Below are 16,019 nucleotides of genomic sequence, written 5' to 3'. Positions count from 1 at the left end.
CTTTTCTATTTGAATTTGTATTCCTATTCTGTCTTTTAAGATTCTGTTTTTGATAGATTGTGCTATTTTCCCCCTTTTTGTGTTCAAACAGACACAAAGAATGAATTAAGCAAGTCTGCTTTTCGCATACTGCTCATCACTTCCTTATCAGTGGACTGACTGTTTCCTTGACCTTACATGATGAAAAAAACTTTTAAAATTATTTTTGACATTTGTTGCAATTCATGTTCTCAAATGCTGGAAACTGGAATATGATCAGTTTCCAGCATTTTCTATGATGTCTTTCCTGTTCTTCCAATCACTGTATTGGTTTTCCAGAGGAAAATTAATCATAACTTTAGGGCACCAAATCCCCTCTGGAAGAGGAGGGAGAACAGACTGTGCTCCTATTGCAGTGTCTGCCTCCTGACTTGGCCTGATCTGGTTGAGCAAGCAAACAAACTGACCCACCTTGAAGCAGACATTCCTCATTGGACTTGCAGTCCATCCTTCAGGACATGGAAGGGGGGGCATTGTTCTCGGGATTGGAGGAGGAGTCACTCCTTCAGTCAAATGCTTGCAAAGGAAGGCAGCCCTCTCCTCACAACTGACAACATCCCCAATCCAGCAGCATCTCCCATTCTCATGGCAATACAGCTGGGATTTGGCCTGGCAGAATGGATGACCAGAGCCAGATTTAATGCATCTCTATAGACAAGCTAAAGGAAGATAAAAGCTTTCCTGCCTGTATTTGCTCTGACAGACTCCATACCAGGCATTTTTGCATTCCAGTAAGTGAACTGAATGGTGTCTTCATTGGTCCAGTTGAAAGACCCTGGATTCACTACATCCGAAAGGCCGATCCAGAAATATTTTTCAGGAAAATGTCCAATTTGGCTAGTCAGGAAGGCCTGCTCAAATCTGTGGTAAAAATAATTCAAATCAGGATGTTCTATGATTTTTTTCCACTTTCAGATTCTGCAGATTAGGCCCATTTTACACTTTTACTAGTCAGTCCACTTCAAAGGATTGTTGTGGGGAAACTAGGAGGCAGGAGGATTCAGTACATTTGTATATTTTTAAAAGATGGGATAAAATTATAATTATCATCATCCTGTCAGATCTGGAGGTTTAAAATCTTTTTACAAACTGGGCTTCCGGTTTGAAAGGCTTCGGCGGTGGCAGGAATCTGTGATCGTGTGCAGTTCCTGCTGCGCTCGCCACTGGCGTGCCCCCTATCCAGCTGGATTTGGGGGTTAATGGTCATCCCGTAGAGGTGACTGAAGATAGAGGAGGTCCAGCAGGGGTTTGGGGGAATCGCAACCCCCCTCTTCAGCTGACTGAACTCCTTTTTCCAAAAGCGGTGGAGCGGCGGTCAGCAATAGCCGCCACAAAGAAACTTTCACCCGGACAAGACTGTGCAGGAGGAAGCAGGAGAAAGTGAAAGTGTTTGGCGGAAGAAAGTTTAAAGGGAAAGTTTTTTTTCTTCACTCTTCTTCCCTATGGAAATAGCAGAAGGAAATTGGAAAAACCCATCTTGGCAACAGAAGGTAATTAAATTTGAAAAATAAAACCAAAAGGGGTATTAAAGATTTCTGAATACTGGAATTAAAGATTTAAAAATTCTTTTTTTGCTATAAATGGGAAGGGAGAGATAAAGAACCTATATTAAGACTTTTCTGGAGGAGATTGCTTGGAGCTTTTAAGACTAGAGATAAACTGTAATAAGACTTCAAAAAAATTCATTTTGGAACTTTGCAATTGATTCTACCCCAAGAAGACAGAGTACAAAAAGAAGAAGGTGCTAAATGAAACAGTTTGTGTTGATTAGGGTTGCTTGGTGACTTTGGGACTTTTGTAATCTATTTTTTGAAAGACTAATAACTTTTGGGTTGTTTAAAAAAAAACTTCACAATGGCATTATCCGTGGAAGAATTGAAAATGGAATTTCAAAAGTTAAGAGAAGGGGAACAAGAGGGGAAGGGTTCTTCTGGATCTGTTTTCCACTTTTTGGAAATGGTGATTTCTACTTACCAGGAATTACAACAACAAGAAAGCTGGGATGAAGAAGAATAACTTTAGTTGAGGAAGAAAAGGGAAAGAAGGGAAAGAGAATGGAGAATTTAAGACTTAAAAAAACAACTAAAAAAAGGGAAAATAAGGTGAAAAATCGATACAATGTCAGAAAGCAACAGAAAAGAGGAATACAACAGAGAGGGGAGATTAAGAGGGTGGAGACTAAGAGATGGGGGATAAAATGGCTAGATTGGAAGAGAAAGGAAAGGAAAAAGGGAAGAGAAGTCATAAAGGCTTGAAACAAGATGTAAAAAAACAGATCTTTTTCAGAGACAACGGGTAAAATATAAATTAAAAAGAGATTCTGCAAGAGCACATAAGATTGTATTGTAGTATTGCACGTGAAATAGAGTTAGAAAAATGGAACATTATATGATGTTTGTATATGATTAATATTTAAAAAAATATTAAAGGGAATATGTAAAATGTTTAAGATTTAATGATAGAGTTTAATTTGCTTTGGATTATTGTTTTAACCATATTATAAATGTATTATTTTTTTATTTTAAAATGTATGTAGAATGTACTAAGCAGAATCAGAATGGAAATTATACATTATTTTAAGTGTTAAATCCAGGGGAAAGATAGAATAGTTTGTGTTTATAGAAGAGAGTGGAGACCAAGAGGGTGGAGATTAAGAGATGCGGGGGTAAAAAGACTAGGATCACAAAAGAGACTCTGCAAAAGTGTATAAAATTGTATTTTTGTATCTTTAATTGAAATAATGTCAGAAAATTGGATCTTTATATGATTTAACAAAATACTAAAATGCATAAATGATAAAGTTTAATATACTATGGATTATTGTTTTAACTATATTATAAATTTATTATTATTTTATCTTAAAATGTAGTAGGTAGTTTTAGAATGTGCTAAGCAGAATCAGAATGAGAATTATATATTATTTTAAGTGTTAAATTTAGGGGAAAAATATAAAAGCGTCATACTTCAATTAGCGATTACAGGAGAAATATTGTGTTAATAAGAAAAGAAAAATAGATGATTACAGAACGGACAAAAGATATCAGTATAATGATTTAAATTGAGATGAAATAAATAAAATAGAATTAAGAGAGTGAAAAGAGGGGAGAAGCCATATAGAAAATTGTTATGTCCTGAGAACTATAGGAGTTCTCACTCAGGTCCACTCACTTTGAGTGGGCGTTCTTCCCCCTTTCCTCATTGGTTGGTTCTCCCCAGCAGCCAGCTATAAAAGCAGGCTGCGGGGTCCAACCAGTCGCTGATTGCTGCGAGCCAGTTCCAGGCTTGGCAAGCACGGTCAGCCCTTTATTATTTAATAAAGTATTGTTGCACTCATGCTCTGGTTCAGCCTCTCATTGCTCAAACTTAACACTGGCGACGAGGGTGGGATGGCTACCAGTAGCACCATGCAACCGCTGAGTCACTAGCCGCCGATCCGCAGCCCAGAGAGAGCGATCGGCGGCGATAGTGGAACGCTGATCCGCAGCCAGAGAGAGCGGTCAGCCAACAAAAAGAGCAAACAAAAAGAGCAAACACTGATCCGCAGCCAGAGAGAGCGGTCAGAATCGAAAGTTAGAAGCGTCTGTAGCCGCTTGTTAGCCCTGCTACAGGGAAAGTGAAGCGCTGCGAGCCAGCAGCTCGCTATCAGGTCAGGCGCGAAATTCAAATGGTTGTCATTTGAATTTCAAACCATAAAAGGTACAGCACAGCACTGTAGCCAGTCACTGACGCCCACTCAGGCGCGAACCCAAACACCATCAACGGCTAACAGTCTAACGTGGTTAACCCAGAGAGAAAGAGAGGATTTAAAACAGCCTCTCCCGAGCTGAAATCACTTGCCCACCACGGGCTCTAAAACATTGTCTACTGCCCCAGAGAGATTTTTTCCTCAGGTTATTCAACCGGTTCCAGCACCATGAGTTCCAATCCAGTCTTCCCGGTGTTTAAACCAGACAAGGAGAAGTGGGAATCGATAAGAACCGCTTCAATCATTATATCGATGCAGTTGGCCTGGCGGATGCGGGGAGCATCGGAAAAATCGTATTTCCTAATCTACTGCGGGCCACCGTCTACGATACGGCCGCAGCGCTCGTGGCCCCTCGTGAGTTACTTGAAATTCTCACTAACCACTATTCCCCCAGGCCCTCACAGATTGCCAGAAGATTCACCTTCCGTGATGAGGAAGCAATCGAGCAAGGAGACCATAAATCAATATATGGCCAGCTCTCAGAACAGCAGCACTGCATTGTGGGTTTGGAACCTACCTGGAGGACATGCTCCTCGATCAATTAGTCTGCGGGTCAAGGACCTCCACCTGCAAAGGCGACTTCTGCAAAGAAAGACCTCAACCTCGCACAAGCAGTCGAGGAAGCCTTGGCAGCCGAGTTGGCAACAACATCAGCCACCGAAATCCAGGGCCCTAGCGCCAAGCTGACATCACTCCCAGTCCACTCCAAGGAAGTGGTAGCAGAGGAACCCATAAGTGATGAAAACGAAGTCCACTGCCTATCCAATGACAGACGGCCGCAGGTAGGAGCCAGACAAGAAAACAGCGGTCCTCCCAAGCACATCACCCTGTGCCTAGCCTGTGGGGGATCTCATCAGAGGGCCACCTGCAAGTTTAAAGGAGCCACCTGCAATAACTGCCATAAAAGGGGACACATCGCGAGAGTCTGCCAAGCCCCCCAAAGCGCAGCACTAAGGCACCCTCCCTCACACTCGGGACCACAGAGGCAAGTACTGAACTGTCGCACGCACCACCTTGCCAAACACACGTGCCACACTGTGAGTAAAATTTCTCTCTCCGTTTCCCTAGAAGGTAAACCGTGCCGCATGGAGGTTGACACAGGGTCAGCGCTCTCAATTATCTCGTGGAACACCCTTAAGAGGCTCCAACCAAGCCTATCCACTAGCCGGCTCCAGAGATGCCAGTTTGGCCTGAAGGACTACCAGGGGAAGACCATTCCTGTAATCGGCAGAGGCAAGTTCCTTGTCAGTTTTAAAGCTTTTAAAGGCCACCTACCTCTAGTGGTAGTTAACGGCAATCTACCCACCTTATTGGGGCTCGATTGGTTTCCCATCTCGGCCTAGGGCTAACAGGAGTCCATGCTGTCTCAACCTCAGACACTGACTCCTTATTCGCTGATTACTCAGACGTATTCAGCGAAGAGCTGGGGTGTTATAAGGGTACCCCCATCTCATTCTCGGTTGACCTCCAAGCAGTCCCAATCAGACTAAAACCGCGTAGGGTCCCATTCGCTATTCGGCCAAAACTAGATGCAGAATTGGATAAACTATTAAAACAAGGGGTCATTGAGCCAACAGATTTCGCCAAGTGGGAGACGCCCATTGTCACACCCTCAAAAAAGACGGTAGCCTGAGAATTTGCTCGGACTACAAGACGACAATCAATAAATTTCTGCAAGTTAGCACTTATCCTGTGCCCGTCATCCAACACTTATTACACACATTCGAACCAGGCACCATTTTTGCTAAATTGGACATGTCTCAAGCATATCAGCAGTTCCTGTAGATAACCAAACAGCGGAACTCCAGACAATTGTCACTCACAGGGGTGCCTTCCGATGCAAGCGTCTCCAATTTGGCGTAAGTGTGGCCCCGGGTATTTTCAATCCCTCATGGAGCAGATTTTGCAGGGCCTCCTGGTGTAGTACCCTACTTCGACGACATCTTAGTCTCGGCCAGGGACAGACCCCAACTCTTCCAAAGAGTTCGAGCTGTGTTAGAGAGGTTCAGACAGCATGGCCTCAAGTTGAAAAAGAAAAATGTACCATTGCCACTAGACAGGTGGACTTTCTGGGTTATAAAATTGACGCCTCTGGCATTCATCCCCTGGAGTCCAAGGTTAAGGCAATCCACGAGGCACCCACTCCAACCTCCAAAACAGAACTGCAGGCGTTCTTGGGGCTATTGAACTTTTACACATCCTTTTTGCCCCATAAAGCATCAGTAGCTGAACCCCTACACAGATTACTGGATAAAAAGTCACCATGGCACTGGGGGGACAAGGAAGACCATGCCTTTAACGCCGTCAAATCACTAATCACGTCAGAGGCGGTACTTATCCAATTCGACCCTAGCCTCCCTTTAGTACTGGCAGCTGACGCCTCCTTTTGGAATCGGGCGGTACTAAGTCACAGGCTTCCCAATGGCGCCCGAAGCTCCCATCGCCTTTTTCTCAAGGACGCTCTCTACCACGGAGAGCAATTATAGCCAGATTGATAAGGAAGCCCTAGCAGCTGTTGCAGCCGTGAAAAAATTTCACGAATTCCTTTTCGGCCATTTTTTCGAGCTGGTCACTGACCACAAACCCCTCCTGGGTCTCCTAGCCGGGACAAGCAGACCCTCAAGTCCTCTCCCCTAGGATGACAAGGTGGACTCTCTTCCTAGCAGCCTACTCCTACAGACTGGTACACCGCCCGGGCAAAACACTGTCCCACGCTGACGCCCTCAGTCGCTGCCCTTGCCGGCCCCGGCTGAAGACCCCGCCTCCTGTCCACGCTATTTTCGAAATTACCCAGTTGGACCTACCCATCACGGCCATGGACATTGCTGCCAAAACCAAGACAGACCGAACACTCGCCCAGGTGCTCGACTGGGTGAGGAGGGGGTGGCCGGGTGGCAATGTTGATAACAAATTCACACCTTTTAAGACTCGCATGCAGGAACTGTCAAGTCTGCAGGGTTGTCTACTATGGGGCATGCGAGTGGTCATCCCGGCCTCATACCCGAGTTCTGGAAGCGTTGCACGAGGGACATCCTGGCATCATGAGAATGAAAGCGTTAGCACGCAGCTACGTGTGGTGGCTGGGTCTAGATGAGGACATTGTCAATTGGGTAAGTTCCTGCAACATTTGCCAGGAATCCCATCCTGCTCCCCCCATTGCCACCCCTACTAGATGGGAAAACGCCAGCGCCCCTTGGTCTAGAATCCATATCGACCTAGCGGGCCCTCTGCATGGGAAGATGTTCCTGGTGGTCGTGGATGCTTATTCCAAGTGGATTGACGTAGCGCAGCTATCCACGACCACCACACTAGCAATCACCAACGTGTTGACACGCCTGTTCGTTACACACGGGCTACCCGACTCCATCGTCTCCGATAATGGCCCACAGTTCGCATCGACTGAGTTCAGCCGCTTCGCTGCCAACCTGGGTATCCGCCACATTTTCACAGCCACATTTCACCCTGCCAGTAACGGGCTGGCTGAAAGGGCCGTCAGGACCACCAAAGAAGCCCTGGCAAGGTTCAACAAAGATGACTGGCACCACAAACTCTCGCGGTTTCTGATGAGCCAGCACTCAACTCCTTGTTCAGTCACCAATAAGTCCCCAGCTGAGCTCCTGATGGGCAGGCGCCTGAGGACTGTATTGGACAGACTACACCCACAATACTGCCCTGACACCCCCTCGCTTCCTCATCGGGGTTAGACATTTTATCTTACAGGAGCCAGTTTTCGCGAGGAACTTCGCTGGAGACCCCCTGTGGATCCCGGGCGAGATCGTAGCCATCACCGGGCGCGCGATCATATCGGGTCAAACTGGAGGATGGCCGCGTCTGGAGAAGGCACATAGACCAACTGCGCAGACGCCTCAGCACCATCGCCAGCAGGGACCCAGAGACTCTAGGCGAGGGAAGGTTTCATCCTCAGCCTCACATCCACATCACGCCCGGCGATCAGCTCACACCTTCAACCGGTTCAGAAAGCCCGAACACAGACAGCGGCGCCCAGACAGTTGACCAGCCCGATCCAGCCTGCGAGAGCACATCCCCAGAGAGCAACCCTACGAGCCCAGGGCAGGCCCAAACCGAGGGGCACACTGGGGACACTTTGCCGACTCTGCCTACCCAGGCAGACCCCGGACGGACGGACAATGTTCCAGAACTACGCTTCCCGGCGCCAACATAAACCTCCTGCCTACCTCAAAGACTATGCATGTTCGCATCTGGGGGAAGGGTGTTATGTCCTGAGAACTATAGGAGTTCTCACTCAGGTCCACTCACTTTGAGTGGGCGTTCTTCCCCCTTTCCTCATTGGTTGGTTCTCCCCAGCAGCCAGCTATAAAAGCAGGCTGCGGGGTCCAACCAGTCGCTGATTGCTGCGAGCCAGTTCCAGGCTTGGCAAGCACGGTCAGCCCTTTATTATTTAATAAAGTATTGTTGCACTCATGCTCTGGTTCAGCCTCTCATTGCTCAAACTTAACAAAAATATAGAATGGTAAATAAGATATGAAATGGTATATAAAGTGAGCATGAACTTGATTTATGTCTGTACCAAAAGATGTAACCCGGGATTAGGCCACTTTCCAAAAAGAAGTTTTATGTTTTTATGTTTTGTGTTTTGTTTGTGTATGTTTGTTTATTGAAAATTAATAAAATTCTTTTTTTAAAAAAATAAAATCTTTTTATAAACTCCTGATCAGAGCTAAGAAGTATGTTTCCATAACTTTTGCTACGGCCAGCAATTAAACTTCTCTTATAGACTACAGTGCTGTGTCCTTTTGAAGGTTTAGGATAAAGCAGGTCTCTATTTTGCTGAGTTCTCTTAATAAATGGTGCCTGGGGTAAATCCTACCAGTATGGCCAATGGTAGAGCCTGCTCAATCCCTGCTACAAATAAAAAAGTTACATGTGGCAGCTCTCTAGACTTAGTCTGACCAGCTAATTGCTAGTTACAATTAAATCATAATATTCTCCCAACCTTTGGCAGTTTTAAGATTGTGGACTCAACTCCCAGAATTCCCCAACTGTCTGTCTGGGGTATTCTGGGAGTTGAAGTCTACATATTTTAGAGTTGTTGGGAATCACTATAGTAATGGTCTCCATACTTTTTTGATCACACACCCTTATCAAAAGAAAAAATTAATCACGTAACTCAACTCAAATATGTTATTTATTTATAAATTATATCTGTACTATTTACTAATATAGCATTTTACCTTTAACACTGTAAAGACATTTGGTTTTGTTCCTTTCACCATATTTTACCTATTCTCCACAGAGATCAGAAATCCTTGTTTTGTTTCACAAGCTTCTGAGCAGGTGTCCTTCCAATTAAGTAACAATAGAAAGCATACCTTTTCCAGCCCTGTTGACATAGCATATATACACACAGAACCTTATTAGCTTGGATTAATTGATTTATTTTTCATATTTTTATCCTGCCCAAATCCAAAGATTCTTGGATTATCTAAGTTTCTTGATGAAAGTGCAATTTTTAATTTTTTTAATGTTTATACTTTATGTAATAATCTCACTATTCTACACTTTGAACCCAGAATTGAAAAGGTGCTATGAAATCAATAAATTTTGATACATGTAAATTCACAACATTCCAATTCTGTATCATACCTTTAGATTTGCTTAATTTTGTAAGAACATTTTTTTCAATTTGGATGTCCAACAAATCTGCCATTATGTCTGGTTATGCTGTGATCTGGTCAGTTTTCAGATTCAACCCAATCTAAATATATTCCTATCCATAAAAATTATATCAAAATGTATTTTTTCTGCTTAACCATTACTTCAGCTAGTTTTTTTCTTCTTTATCATATAGTAAAGATGAATAACTTGTCTTCTTATAATATTGCAGAGAAAAATCTATCTATCTATGTGGTTGCTAATAGTCAACACCAATGTTTGGAGTGGCAGGAAATGTTAATCTCAAGGCAATACTAGATTTCTGGTTCGTATCTCTAAAATTTCATATGAAAACGAATAGATCAAGAGCTACAAAATTCTTGCGACTTACTTTCTGGCACTTTGCATCAGCAACTTCATCTATTCCAGGAAGAAATTCTGAAGGTTCTTTTTTACAGATGTATCCTAATTCCTCTTCACAAAAATGATCTGCCCAGTATCCATTCTGAGGATGGAAAGGTGAACAAAGTACTGAAAAGGAATCCATTATTTTTACCCATTCCTATTTTTGTTTTGATTTATATTATTTTGCTTTTTTATGAACTGGACTACTGCACAATGCTTGTTATAGTTGCGGTTGTCTAAAATCTTTAATGCTTATCTGTTTTCTTAGTAGCCCTCAGAGCCTTCCCTAATTACAAAGTTATATAGGAAGCTAAGTTTAGTTTAGTTTACTTTATTGTTATTGCATCTCATACAATGAAATCAAACCCCATCTTCAGTGCATATCATGACCATAAAAAATAAACACAAAAACACATCCTTCACACTCCACACATTGAACCGAAACCCCTGATACCACACCAACACTGTACTATACAGTAGAATTCAAAAGAGCTACTGGCCTGGGATAGAAGCTGTTTTCAGCCTATATGTTCTTGTTTTTATTATTCTGTACCATCTGCCAGATGGTTATAGTTCAAAAAAAGGGTTCCCAGGATGAGACAGATCTTTAAGAATGTTTTGAACTTTCTTAAGGCAGTGGGAGCTATAAAGCTCTTTCAAAGAGGGGAGAGGGCAACCAATGAACTTCTGACCAATGAAGTTAGCCCTCTGGAGTGCTGTCCTATCTGCCACTTTGCGATGGCAAACCATACAGAGGTGCAGTAAGTTAACATACTCTCTATGGTGCAGTGGTAGAAGATGACCAGCAGTTTTTCATTCAATTGTTGTTTTCTGAGAAATCTCAGGTAGTATAATCTCTGCTGGGTCCTTTTGACCAGGGCTGCAATGTGAGCACCCCATGTGAGGTCCTCTTTTATGGTAACACCCAGAAACTTAAAACTGGCCACTTGCTCCACTTGGTCTCCATTGATAAGCAAGGGCTGGATGTCTGATCTGTTCCTTCTATAACCCACTATAAGCTCCTTGGTCTTATTGGTGTTGAGGATCAAGTTATTTACTTTACACAATTAATCTATTTATTAGTATCTTCCCTGTCCCCCCAAATATTTAAGTGATGTCCTTACAAATCAAATCAATAAAATTAGCTCAGTACTAACAGCAACCCAGCAAGCTATACTTTATAAAAAGCAATGGAAGAACAATGTATTTAAAATAATGCTCTGAGATGAGCTCCAGAATATACACATCCATGATTATTTGAAGTATTAATGTAGAAGTGTCAGATATATTACAGTAGAACAACCAGATTTTACATTTATCCCCTAACGAAATAAAAAAGCTTCTAACCCGCCTTTTAAAATTTCTCAAAATTGGAATATTATAGTATTTCTTAAAGTGTAGTCATAAGACTCACAAAATCAGAATTATTTGCCAGCCCACACTGAAAAATAATACAATATTAAAGCCCATCCACAATTGTGAAATTTGCAGCAGCAAATGAGTCAATTGTAATTTATAATATGATAAATATCAGTAATCCATAGAAACAAATGTTCTTTGGGGATTCTCCATAATTTTTAAAAATGGAAAGTATCCTTGAAAGGAAGAAGTTTAAGAAACATTGATCTATAGAATAAATTATGTTATGAAAGAATAAGTTGTATCAAATAAATTTCTAGACACAAATGTTATCCAAAGGAAAACAGAAAAAAAAATCCACTGGATAATTAAGCATTTGTTACCTTCCCACTCATGATGACACAGTCTTCCTGCACGTTGCTTATAAGTGTTGGGTTCTCCTTTCTGCCATCTGATGTATCTCACTGTAGTACCATCATTCCATTCAAAATATGAAAAAGTCTTCTAGTCATTTAAGCCTATCCACAAATTATCTGTTGGTTCTAAAAAGATACACCCATTTTATTTATTTATTCTCAAATGTAATGCATGAAGTCCTCAAGCCCATAATCCTCAAACCCATAGAATTCTGTTCTATGTTGGTTAGGATATATTCTGGATGCAGCAGAATGTGCTAATCTGCCCTAGAAATATGCAGCAGTTGTAGCATCATTTAAACCACACAAGCTCAAAAGTTTTTTTTACAAATATTTTAAAATCTAAATAAGTACTCTTTTTTCTTTGTGATCAGCAGCTATTCCTGTCTTTTCCTGGAATCCATGTATCCACAGAATATATGAAAGAGGAAATAAGTGTTCCAAATATACTTTCTGTAACCAAGCTGAGAAAAAACAAAGCTGTATTCCTCAATGTCATGTATACTTAGTAAATGTCCACCATCCTTTTGGCAGGAAACTGAGGCATCCTTCCACGTTTTGCGATCTCTGTTCAGACGGTAACAGTGCTTTGCATATCCAACCCAGTCACCTGGATATTTAACTGGCTTAAGATCATCTAAAAAAGACAATAGTTATATGTACACCATCAAGAATTGGGAGTGGAAGTAGGGAGAAAATCTTGACCTTGTATTATGATGCAATTAATTCAATAAATAGAATTTAGTAGAAGCAAATCTGACAATTCTTATTATTTTTTTTATATAAACTTTATTAGTTTTACTTTTTAAAAAACAACAACAACACAGCTACAAAGTTTATACAACAAAAAGACGAACAGGTCTTGGCATGGGCCAAGAGGGAAAGAGAGGAAAGCTTGAGAGAGGAAAGAGGAAAGGGAAGGGAAGGGGGTGGGGAAAGTGGGGATAACAGAAGTAGAGAAAACAATTACAATAAAACCAGAGATAAAGAAAAGCACTGCCGACAATAGTCTGGAAGAAGAAAAGACCTTACAGACAGTCACAAAAAAAAAAAAGACAATTCTTATTAAAGATGAGAGTAATTTGTCCATTGTTATGAGGATATTTGCTAGAAGTGTGATCAAGATTTATTGTAATCAAATTTGATTTTTGAAGTTAGTTTTTCATGGATCAGGCAGATACTTTTTATGCCCTATATAGTGCTTTTTGCAGTGCATGTTAATTGACATGACTATAAATTAGACTGTTGCTTTCCTTTAAAAGTTTCATCTTAATTCTTAGAAATTTACTGAATAAACTTTTTTGAAAATAAATTTGGCAGAAAACCTAAAACTACGCCAGTGTGTGTGTGTGTGTGTGTGTGTGTGTGTGTGTGTGTGTGTGTGTGTGCGTCTGTGTGTACACACGCATATATATAATTAGTAGAGGTTCTCAGGGGCACAGCATATAAGGTTTATATGTTGTTGTGGCTCTCTATCCCCATCTAGTGGCCGGAGAGACAATGGCCCAACTGTATTGTTTGAAATTAACCCTGCTCATTTACCCATCAGCCCAAACCCTCTAACCAAGTGCATGCTGGGAAGCAAGCCTCCATATGTAAGCTAGTTGCCAGGTCCTTGAAATGCAGTTACATTAACTCAGGAAGCAGGTGAGGAATGAGATGACATTTTATGATGGCTAGAGATGTTTTACAGCACTTGGATTCTGGGTCTGTCTTAATTTTGAATTATTGTTAGATATCTTGTCATAAGATGATGACCATCTGCAGTTTAAGATCTTTCCTATGCAAATCTTCAGGATTTAACTCATCTAAGAGGTGTGCTACTTCTCATATTAAAATTTTCTTAAATATGATGCTAAATAGAATTTTTTCCTTATTCCCTCAGAATCTTGGATCATCAGAATAATGATGAAGAACAAGCATCTCTTCCCCCACCCACCCCGACTATAAGTGTCAGTGTGTATATTTAGGATTTTAGGATTTTTGCCTTGCCTCCTGCCATTGAGTGGACCCTTTCTGGCCTAAACAAAATTCTGTCTGCATAATGAACCTGAATCTCTGCATGTTCTCCACCTCAGGTAGATATATTCTTTTCTGTTACTCTAGATCAGCAGTCCCCAATCTTTGTGGCTTGGCGGCCCTGCTAGAGAAGGGAACTGTGCTGCACGAACTTGCGCATACATGCAGCCCTTATGCAAATGGTAGGTTGGCATGCATGCATGCAGCTTGATTGGTGTGAGAGGCAGGCCAGCACGCATGCACAATAGCGCCCACTGGCCCTTCACTCATGTAAGTTGAGCTGTGCCTGCGCACACACTCCAGCCAGCCACTTACATGGCCCAATTCTGAATAGGCACAGTCCGGTAGTGGCCAGCAACCCTCAGTAGGAAAAGAATATGAAAAAATGTTATCTGGGTCACGAATGCCATTCATATCAGTGAAAGAATATTTATTCAGTTAACTTAATTTCCAGTTTACAATCTACCTGGAGAAGGTCCAGGTGCCTGTACTGAAGAGTTCACTCTTTTACAGATGTATCCACAATTCTGTTCACACAGATTATTCGCTCATTTGCCATTCCTACCCTGAAATAATGCACAGTTTTACCAGATAATACATTTATTTATTTATTTATTTGTTTGTTTGTTTGTTTGTTTGTTTATTTATTTATATTGCTGCCTATTCGCCCATGGCAACTCGAGGCAGCTTACACAATGTAAAATCATATTTAAAACAAAAAATAAAAACAATGAAAACTAACAAAAAGAATCAAATAAATTAGTAAAGTACAATAGAACAAAATTTGGGAAAAACAAAAACAAAAAAATAAAAAACCAACTCCCATCCCCCTCCCTGATGACAGCAGATCACACTAGCCACCTGATGGGCTCCATCCCTCTCTGGATTCCGCAGGCCTGCTGGCAAAACCAGGTCTTCAGTGCCTTTCGGAAAAGAGCTAGAGTGGGGGCCATTCTAATCTCTAGGGCAATGATGTTCCAGAGAGACGGAGCTATCATGGAGAAGGTCCTTCTTCTGGGTCCCACCAGGTATATCTCCCTCAGAGGTGGGACTTGCAACATTCCCTGCCTCCTCGCTCTAATGGGTCAGGTGGATGTGATTGACAAGAGATGTTTCCTTAGATAACCCAGGCCCAAGCCATGAAGGGCTTTAAAGGCGATAACCAGCACCTTGAATTGCACCTGGAAACAAATCGTCAACCAATGCAGCTCCTGCAGGAGAGATGACACATGTGCATACCAGGGTCTGCATAAAACCATGCGGCCAATGCATTTTGCACCAACTGGAGCTTCTGGATGCTCTTCAAGGGCAGCCCCATGTAGAGTGCGTTGCAATAATGAAGATGGGAAGTGACCAGGGCATGAGTGACTGTGAGTAGGGACTGCTGATCCAGGAAAGGGTGTAACTGGTGCACAACCCACAGTTGCGCAAAGGCCCTCCTGGCCATGACCGCCACCTGCTCTTCGAACAGGAGTCGTGAGTCCAAGAAAACCCCTAGATTATGCACAGGGGCTGTTTGGGGTAGTGCCACCCCATCCAAGACTAAAGGTGGTAATTCTCCCTGAACCAATGAACCCCAAACCCAAACCCATTAGAACTTGCAAGGGTTTAGTTTCAACCCATTGCTCCCCATCCAACCCCTAATAGCCTCCAGGCACTGCAAGAGGGAGGACACAGCAACACTTAACTCACCACGGGCCGAGACATACAGCTGAGTATCATCAGCATATTGGTGATACCTCAGTCCATGGTGACGGATGATCTCACTCAGCGACTTCATTTAAATTATGAAGTTTACCTTTTACTGGACAATATCCAGTTAAAGAGTCTTTCTCCACATCTAGAGTTGTTCCACACCAAAACCGTTTGTGTTCATCACTGTCAACTATGAATTTAGCATACCATTTATTTATATACTTGAAAGGAAATACGCAGGGTGCTCCCAAGGCATTGCCTTCTATAGTGAATAGAGCTATTTAAAAAAAACCCATAGATTGAGAAGTACTGAACTGAGAGTAAAAAATTTATTCAAAAATATCTCAGTATTTAGTTCTGAGGAATGCATGTTGTTTGTGTACAATACATGTAACCATGTTTACTTCACTAAGGGAACAATTTTCAGAATTTATATCTTAGAATGAATGTCATTTTTCTCAGAAAATATAAAAGACAACAACACTACTATGTTAAAGGTAATAATATAACTTGAAATTATGCCTTTGCTATCCAACTTATTCCAATTTTTCAGGGAAAAAAATTCAAAGAGAAAAAAAAGAATTCAGGTAAGCAAATTCAACAGCAACAATTAATTGTCTGATATTTACCTTCATATTTCTGGTCACACAAGCTCTTCTTTGTTTCATAGATCTTCCAAACACTTTTTGTGGAGAGGTTTTCTGATA

General features: G+C 41.8%; 1 pseudogene; it reads right to left on the bottom strand.

Moving 5' to 3' along the window:
• Positions 1-255: 255 nt before the first annotated feature.
• LOC113446468 (macrophage mannose receptor 1-like) lies at positions 256-14,868 on the bottom strand (annotated as a pseudogene).
• Positions 14,869-16,019: the final 1,151 nt, after the last annotated feature.

This window comes from Pseudonaja textilis, chromosome Z (assembly GCF_049901715.1).
Source record: "Pseudonaja textilis isolate UNSWEBS1 chromosome Z, rPseTex1.2, whole genome shotgun sequence".
NCBI lineage: Eukaryota > Metazoa > Chordata > Lepidosauria > Squamata > Elapidae > Pseudonaja > Pseudonaja textilis.
Note: the sequence above shows the minus strand (reverse complement) of the source record. Positions and strands in the feature narration are given on the sequence as shown.